Source organism: Nothobranchius furzeri, chromosome 1 (genome assembly GCF_043380555.1).
Source record: "Nothobranchius furzeri strain GRZ-AD chromosome 1, NfurGRZ-RIMD1, whole genome shotgun sequence".
NCBI lineage: Eukaryota > Metazoa > Chordata > Actinopteri > Cyprinodontiformes > Nothobranchiidae > Nothobranchius > Nothobranchius furzeri.
Window position 1 is genome coordinate 32,227,529 of NC_091741.1, and position 9,437 is coordinate 32,236,965.

At 43.7% G+C, this 9,437-nt stretch overlaps 1 protein-coding gene across 3 annotated transcripts in view; it reads right to left on the reverse strand.

Moving 5' to 3' along the window:
• The window catches only part of mical3b (microtubule associated monooxygenase, calponin and LIM domain containing 3b), a 135,080-nt gene extending 130,801 nt beyond the window's left edge, over positions 1 to 4,279 (reverse strand). For 2 of the 3 annotated variants that reach the window (XM_070554044.1, XM_070554091.1), the window contains exon 1: positions 4,134 to 4,279. The gene's annotated coding sequence lies outside the window, so the exon portion shown is untranslated. Of the gene's footprint in view, positions 1 to 457; positions 916 to 4,133 lie in introns of those variants that run through there. The other variant, XM_070554066.1, reaches the window with a different exon arrangement.
• Positions 4,280 to 9,437: the final 5,158 nt, after the last annotated feature.

Genomic DNA, 9,437 nt, shown 5'->3' on the forward strand with positions numbered 1-9,437 from the left:
AAAAACCTCAAACAATTCAAACAAGAAACATGTAAATGCAAATGGTTACGACAAACCCATACTATACATTTTACTAAATTCAAATTGCACAAATACTTAACTGAGAACCAACAAAATAGTACATCACTTCAAGATCATTGTTTTTTATTGTAACTATTTAAATAGTCAAATGTTTCTCTAATCCATGCAGTGCAAATATCTTAAACATGTTTATTTATTTTTTAAACTAATCAATGGTTTTAAACTTTTAGCTCAATCCATCTAAAATTTACAAAAGCAGATGACAAAGTTGATCAAATGTTGCTAACAAAGTCTTAAAACACAGTGCTTTGCAGTGCAGACTATTGATGTCAAACAATATGGCCATGCCACATCACCATGCTAGTAGGCCGGTGGCTAAGCTACAGCCAACCAGAAAACAACTCCAGCAATAAAGTTTCTTAAGTTTCTCTCTTACCAGCTGCCTTCCTGCTGCTTGAATCAAGGCTCTGCCAGCTCCACACAGGCTTGCTACATAAGCAAAAGTACTTCACATGGACCAAGGTTTGGTACCTGTGATTGTCTGATTACTAAAACTGGGCATCGGCTGGTGCATCACCTTTTATAGTCCTGATCCTACCACTGCCAAACACAGTTCCACTATAATTGTTTCCAACTAATTTACATTTAAGCAAACATTACTTCCCCATTTATCTTATTTTATTAGACTTTAAAAGCATACATATATAAATTTTTTCTTTTTTTTTTTCTTTTGTAACAAAACAAACCCCGCCCCCTGAGAATTCTAACCGAGCCAATCAGCGCTGAGTACACACACACCATAACGCAGAGTTTGTCATAAACATGGCGACTGAAGCGGAGTTCGCTGCGGCTCTTTCCTCTGGTCAAAATGACTTGGACACGTCTTTGAAACAACAACAAGTAGAAGCGCTAAAAGCTTTTCTTCTTAAAGATGCGCAGGAGACGGAGGGAGCTCCAAATCCCAGAGATCCAGAAGCTGCTCCAGAGCACAGGAACCCCAAGGAGACTGCAACCAGAAAAGCCCCCACTCCCCTCAAGAGGCACAGAGGATCACCTCGGGGGGCCACAACCAGCAGCCGGCAGAGTCCCGGGAGATATCAGCAGCAAACCCACAGGCCCGCCCGCAGCCTCCCACCCCCTAGCCGGCCCAGCCTGGAACCCAGTGGCCCGGGACCCAGGGGTGACCACCCCCGCCGGGGATCCAGCAGAGCCCAGGGACCCAGACCCACCAGACAGCCACCAGGATTGAGCAGACAGACGCCAAAAATCTTAAACCCCCTGACCCGGGAGCCACAAACACTCAGGCAGACCAAGGCACCGCACTCCACACCAGGTGTGGCAGTGGGAGGGGAGACGAAGATCTATGTCATCAAAAGAAGTCCCAGGAGAGGGGAGGAGTCAAAGGCCCCACCTGACATATACAGTCTAGGGATGCACCAATCAGGTTTTTTTGCTGCCGATCACCGATACCGATATCAAAGAATGCTGATCACCAATACCGATCACCGATACCGATAACGTGGATTGGCCAGAAATTTTCTACAACATTATAATGAGTGCTACAAACTACATAATCTGGGAATAAAGGAAATGTAACCTAATCTAAAATGGTCTGTATTAGGGTTGTCATGGTGTGAAAATTTAACCTCACGGTTATTGTGACCAAAATTACCACGGTTTTCGGTATTACCGCGGTATTTTTTTTAAATGTGCTACTTTTTCACAAAAATAAACCCTGTATGTCAGGAAATATTGTCCTCAGTTTGTGTCTAAATTTTGCCTAAAATGTGTTATTTTGTAATTATGTTGTTTATTTGTTTACATTTTTCCCCTTTAGTCTTTAAAATACCAATATTTGCCCATAACTTCTTATTTTATGTCTGTTTGATGTCATCATTTTAAAAATATTACATCAGATGATACTCAGTACTCAAGTAGCCTTCTAATCAGATACTTTTTTACCCTTACTTGAGTAATAAACCCTATATCAGGAAAGTATTGTCCTCAGTTTGTGTCCTTCCAGTGAGCTTTGCAGATGTGGGAAAATGTCATCAGGCAGTAATCGTTGTTAAATTCATAATTATTCTCGGAGAGAGACCAACTCTTATCTGCCCCTGGGAGCCCCGTAATGCATAGCGTCATTTCAACATGGCGGTGTCCGCGACACGGTTTATATGCAGGTAGCGGCGCTGCGGCTGCTTTATATAGCGACTCGTTGCATTCTCCCTCAACCCAAATCCTCGGATCACGCATTTTAGCTAAAACGCTAACGTTAGCTTGCCTTGCGTTGACTGTAGAGTTGTGGGTGATGGTCACGCAGATGTGTCATGAGATTTGAAGCGTTGCTGCCTTTCACAGACACTTTTTCTGCACGTGCTGCAAACAGGATAGCCGTCTTCTATCAGCTGTCCCTCGGCATTCTTCAAATATCCAAAAGATGCCCGTACTTCCCACTTTGTCTTCTTTGAGGGATAATAAATGTCCTGAGCGCTGCCGTCTCCTCCTTTGGCCATTATTTCAGCTTTAGCTTCAAGAAAGTTTTGGTTGCAAACAACAAAGCGCGCATGTGCCGCCGGCAACTTCAGCAGATGATACGGTGGCTGGTAAGGGTCACCGCGCCTACACCGCAGCCACGGTAACCCACCGAGATAATATAGTTATTTTAAAAACAAGACGGTTATTATTATTGTCAACTTTTTTTTACCGGGGTTTACCGCTACACCGGTTACCGTGACAACCGTACCTGATCGGTCTGCTTTGATCTATTTTGAAAACTCCGATCAAAACCGATAGGGGCGCTATCGGCCGATTACGATCAAATGCCGATCTATCGGTGCATCCCTAATACAGTCATACACAAACACAGTCACACACTCCCTCCCTCATGCTCCCCATACACACCCTATTCACTCTGGTCCCGGTACTGCTGCACATGGGGTACAACCATCACCGGTTACCAGAGTTCGACCCTTTCTGCTGGGGTGCTGATGAGCAGGCTCCCCCGCCCAACGCTGAGCACAGCAACCCACCACCCCAGACCCCAACTGGACGGCCAGCTCCCCCTCCTAGCCTCCAGCCCCAGGAAGCCAAGCGACAACAGAGGTGTGCTAAGACCCCTAGTCTCCCTTAGTTTGGCGCAGGTTTGCCTCCCTTCGCTTCATTCATTTAATTTTTTTTTATTTTTTAGCAACACTTGCCAGCATTATGTTTTTATTGGTAAAATTGTTTAAATATAAGGTCTAATCTGTTCGTTATTTGCTGTCTTTGTTTATTTAGCCAGAGCATCAACTAAGATGCTGCTTAGAAACGAGCAAATCTAAAGATCTTTACAGACATCAAATATTTTGCAGAAAATATTCAAACTAAAATATAAATAAATGAAGTCTGTTTCAGGTGCTAGATAAGCTACAGCTGACACCACCTAGAGTTGAACCAGAGTCAGCAATAATCCCACCAGACTACCACAGATTACATGAAATTAAATAGGAGCACTAAGGACACATAAGGACATCGGCAGGGATTCTCTAAAAGGAACATTTTTATTTTGGGATATAAATTCAGACCTTGTCATGTAGTAGATTATATTATCTCTCTTAATTTGAACATAGAACAGAGCATTAACACCTGTAAACTAGTAACAGCCGTGGTTCACGCGGGTCTGACGACTGGCCCGACAGCGCCACCTTCTGCCTGCTGCAGTCAGGCGTACTTGCACTTCGGAGCTGCGGTAAGTCCCACCTCCTGGTTCTATAAGCAACAGACAGCTATCTCCACACAGTTTACGCAAAACTGAACACCAAACGAGGTACCGTCAACTATGCGGGACTTTAATCTCAGTTTGCGGGACATCTGGTCTGGTCACCCTACCTCCAACTGATCGGATCAAAGATTCAAATCAATCAAATCAATCAATCGAAGCTTTATTTATATAGTGCCTTCCGCTCATCAAGAACACTGTGTGTGTGTGTGTGTGTGTGTGTGTGTGTGTGTGTGTGTGTGTGTGTGTGTGTGTGTGTGTGTGTGTGTGTGTGTGTGTGTGTGTGTGTGTTAAAAAATATACATTTTCACAAGAGGTCAGAACACACACGGTGAAATGAGAGAAATGTACTCACATCTTAGAGCCAAGACTGTCTGCTGATCATCTCTGGTGCTGAGTGCCAGCACTTAATCCAGTCTAATCTCTCTCTCTCTCTCTCTCTCTCTCTCACACACACACACACACTAGCAGGTAAGCAGACACACACACACACACACACACTAGCAGGTAGGCAGACACACACACACACACACACACACACACACTAGCAGGTAGGCAGACACACACACACACACACACACACACACACACACACACACACACACACACTAGCAGGTAGGCAGACACACACACACACACACACACTAGCAGGCAGGCAGACACACACACACACACACACACACACACACACTAGCAGGTAGGCAGACACACACACACACACACACACACACACACACACACACACACTAGCAGGCAGGTAGACACACACACACTAGCAGGTAGGCAGACACACACACACACACACACACACTAGCAGACAGGTACATACACACATACACACACACACACACACTAGCAGGCAGGTAGACACACACACACACACACACACACACACACACACACACACACACGTACGGCGTGGCGGAGGTGGAGCCACCGCTCAGAGAGTTGTGAGAAGATCGGAGGAGCCACGCCTCTGTTTACTTTTCTCTACAACCAGTTTATTCTGGTCATGAAACAAACGAAGAAGAGCTTTGCTGCACCTTACTAAACGGAACACACCATATAGACACGTGCTGCCACCTTGTGGTGAGACACTGTTACAGCAGATGCAGTAGCAGCTATTACAACAAACACACACACACTAGCAGACACGCGTGCGCACACACACTGAAAGTCCTAACTTTCTGTCCTCATGAGGTCGATTATCAGTCCTCATGGTGACTAAGGTCAGGAGGTGTGGTGGAGCAAAACAAGCCCCGCCCCCTGGTGTCAGACTGGGACCTGATCCTGATCCTCCAGTAATCCGAGTTAACGAGCTTAGGGAGAGCTGAGCAGCCGCCACAGATCATCTTCATCAGTAGCACCGAATGATGCAATCAGGTCACTATTAAACACACTTGTATACTTCTAACAGCTGTTCAGTGTGTGCGTGTGTGTGTGTGTGTGTGTGTGTGTTCATTGTGTGTGTGTGTGTGTGTGTGAAGAACACTGAGGACTGTGGGTGTATGTTTATGGGATGAATGAGGAGATGAAGCAGTTTAACAAGAACAACATGTTTGAAAATGACTTGGAGGACTTGTGATGCCACTGAATGAAGGTGGGATGGAGGTGTGGAATGAGTCATGAAGTCTTTTGGTTGCAGGTACCTGAATAATAACTAGTAGTCATAAGTGTGTCAAAAATACAAATACATCTACTAATAAAGTTTTTGTGTAAACAGTTAAAAGGCTGGTTGGAGTCATCGACATATATACTGGACAATGGGTTTCCATAGCCTCCAACAACAAGTTTTTGTGCTAAAATGGGAGGTGGCCACCACCGCCATTTTGACCATGTCACAGGTTCCGTCAAGCCCAGACAATTCCTTAAAAGGGAAGAGAGGAGGAGCTGAGGGTGGGGCTGTAAGGCTGGGATCGACTGACGACACCCGGTCGAACTAGCTACAAGCTAACCTGAAGCTAACCCAAAGCTAACGCGGAGGTGGGAGCCGAGCTAACAGATGTAGCTACCTAGCTACTATCGGAGTTAACTCTGTGGAACACCCATCGACCGCATGGAGTTCAGGTGGAGGTTTGCGGCGCTTTTTCATGAAAAGTACCTTTATGGGAATAAAAAATATTAAATCGGTAAGTTTTTAAGTTATTTCCGTAATGAAAATATATTTTGCTTTGAGCAAGTTTTCACTATTTTTCACGTACCGTTTTTTCAGGACTATTAAGTCGCTCCTGAGTCACACCAGCCATTAAATGAATAATGAAGAAGAAAAAAACATATAAGTCATATTTTGGGGGGAAATTTTATTTTTCTTACAAAATCTGAGACAAAGCGTTTCACATTGCAAGACAAGTACCGGTAACAATAACCGAATAATGCGCCGCAGCAGCGCACCTCGGTCTCCAGCAGAGGAAGGCGGTATTTGAAACCCTCCCAGCGGGACAGGGGAACTCATTCTTGGGTCGGAGTCGGCCCGCAGCAGCGCGGTGTAGCCTACATGTTTTGTTATATAAGTCGCTCCGGAGTGGCAGGACCGGCCAGAATATGAAAAAAGTGCGATTTACAGTCCGGAAAATACGGTAGTTACTAGTATTTGAGATAAATTAGCAGGCTAAATACATTTCATATATTTCCAAAACGTAATCCTTGTTTGTATCTTGTACAGCCAAGTAGCCTTTATTCTGGACTCAGTACAATTCACCAAAAGTAAAGAGACATTATACAGATGAAGTAAGCACAAGATAACTTACTGGAAGAAACAGAATTATTGTCATGAGAACCAGAACAAGACAGCCTGTTGGGTAAAAAGCTGATTTTCACCTTCACTTTTTAATAGTATTGTTTTTTCAAACAGAGTTCATTAGCCTTACTCACATTTAACGAGGTAAATACAGTACTGGATGCATGGAAGATGATTTTGTCTGGGAACCATCTGGTGTTATTAACCGGCTCCTTCTGTTACCACAACAAGCTCCCTAGTGAAGTCCAGACGGAGTGAACCTGGGAACGTTTGCTGTCTGTGAAGGGGTGGGTGTGGTCAGCTTTAATGTGCTATGCAATATGTCATCTGTGAATAAAACCCTTTGAGGAGCTCCAGCTCTTTGAGAGACTAAACAGACCTCCCGCAACTGGTGTGTGTCTTTTTTCTCTCCGGTTTTGCAAAATCTGATTATTGATTATTTGTGTTTATGGGTAAATGGTATTAATATCAATAATATCTCTAACCCCACTTGTGTGTTTTGGACTTTCTTTGAGGTACACCTGGAGTGAATAAATAAAAATACCCAAAAGAGCCTGATAACAGTCATGTGAAAATAACAGTTAAAAAGTATGTGTGTGTAATAGAAATAAAAATATATTAGAATTAGTGTAAGTCACTGTGTTCCAAACAAATCAGCCATAGCTGATTAGCAATCATGACATGAGGTCTGGGAGTTTTTAAGTTTCATTCTTTTATTACATTTTTTTCTTAGATCTGTTAAAAGGTCAGCATGGCAGCCTGTGTGTCTCCAACATCAGCTACACAACGCAGCAAGTGTACGTTCCAAATACCTGTCTTGACCACTTCATGTATGATTTTGTACTTTAAACATGGGTTTGGTTGTCTTGTGTTTGACTAAGATATGTAACTGACAAATAATCACATTGTTTAGGTTGTGTCATGACTGGTTGAGATATTGCTTCACTATGGAAAATGTTTTGCTCGGTTGTTTCTAGAATGATATATAAAGGGCAGTTAGAAGTAGAGTGACCCAAGTCGACGAGGTAGCACCGACAGGTGCAGGAAGAGAGAGCAGTTATTCTCAGGAAGATTTTTAGAAGCAGCATCCTCCTAAGGGGATTTTTAAATCTCAGATTTACTCTTTTTTGTATTTTTTTATTTTGAAATTAACTTTTGGGGAAAAGAATCCTCGTTCTCGATTCTTAAAGGTCTCTTTTAGCCTTTGAGTGGGAGCCCCGACCAGATCTGGTAGCAAAGGTAAGCCACCTTTTTGCTCGTACCTGTACCTCCGGACTTGTTTCAGGTTGTGACAGATAAGAAAAGATACCTTAGGTAATGGGAGCTAGTCTCTCCTCCTCCCTATTGTAGCGGGACATCCTAAGGATTATAAATCATGATGGTTCGTTGGTTCAAACAGGCTCTGTTCTGCACGTGTGAAAAAGTCTCTGTTTAGCGTGGGAAGGAACCATTTCAAAGGGTGGATTAATTAGATTAATCTATGTTAGCCTGATAAACTAACAGGAATCATTTTCTAATTACCATCGCCCACATTGCTGACAGAGGCGCAAATTAATCCTGATAGGACCCAAATAATAGTCAGCTGGATGGCCTCCAGTGAACTTCAGCCCTAGTATTTAAAACCACTGAATAACGGGAGATTTAAAAGGGAAGCATGTTGTCAAAGAAGAACAGGTACGGCAATCTCCATTCCACCTTAAAATAGAAAACGAGTTCTAATTAGGGAGTCCAAACCAGGGTCTGTACAATAAAACTCACCTGCGGCCTCAATCTCCCTGAAAAAGCAGCGTATTCTAAGGATCTAACGGAACCGATAAAAGTACACGCTCGCTTCAACACAAATAAATAAAAATATGCTGAATATTTGCAATCCAGAGATCATTAGTCTTAGGCTGGCAAGCCAGACTAAATACAGGTGCTGGCCAGTAAATTAGAATATCATCAAAAGGTTGAAAATATTTCAGTAATTCCATTCAAAACGTGAAACTTGTACATTATATTCATGCAATGCACACAGACCAATGTATTTCCAATGTTCATTACGTTTAATTTTGATATTTATAGGTGACAACCAATGAAAACATCAAATCTGGTATCTCAGAAAATTAGAATATTCTAAAGGCCAATGAAAAAATGTTTGTTTCTCTAATGTTGGCCAACTGAAAAGAATGAACATGAAAAGAATGTGCATGTATAGCACTCAATACTTAGTCGGGGCTCCTTTTGCCTCAATAACTGCAGTAATGCGGCGTGGCATGGACTCGATCAGTCTGTGGCACTGGTCAGGTGTTATGAGAGCCCAGGTTGCTCTGATAGTCGTCTTCAGCTCCTCTGCATTGCTGGGTCTAGCGTATTGCATCCTCCGCTTCACAATACCCCATAGATTTTCTATGGGGTTAAGGTCAGGCGAGTTTGCTGGCCAATCAAGGACAGGGATACCATGGTCCTTGAACCAGGTGCTGGTGGTTTTGGCACTGTGTGCAGGTGCCAAGTCCTGTTGAAAGGTGAAGTCTGCATCCCCATAAAGTTGGTCAGCAGCAGGAAGCATGAAGTGCTCTAAAACTTCCTGGTAGACGGCTGCATTGACCCTGGACCTCAGGAAACAGAGTGGGCCAACACCGGCAGATGACATGGCACCCCACACCATCACTGACGGTGGAAACTTTACACTGGACCTCATGCAACGTGGATTCTGTGCTTCTCCGCTCTTCCTCCAGACTCTGGGTCCTTGATTTCCAAAGGAAATGCAGAACTTGCTTTCATCAGAAAACAAAACTTTGGACCACTCAGCATCAGTCCAGTCCTTTTTGTCCTTGGCCCAGGCGAGACGCTTCTTGCGCTGTTTCATGTTCAAGAGTGGCTTGACACACGGAATGCGACACCTGGATCCCATGTCTTTCATGAGTCTCCTCGTGGTGGTTC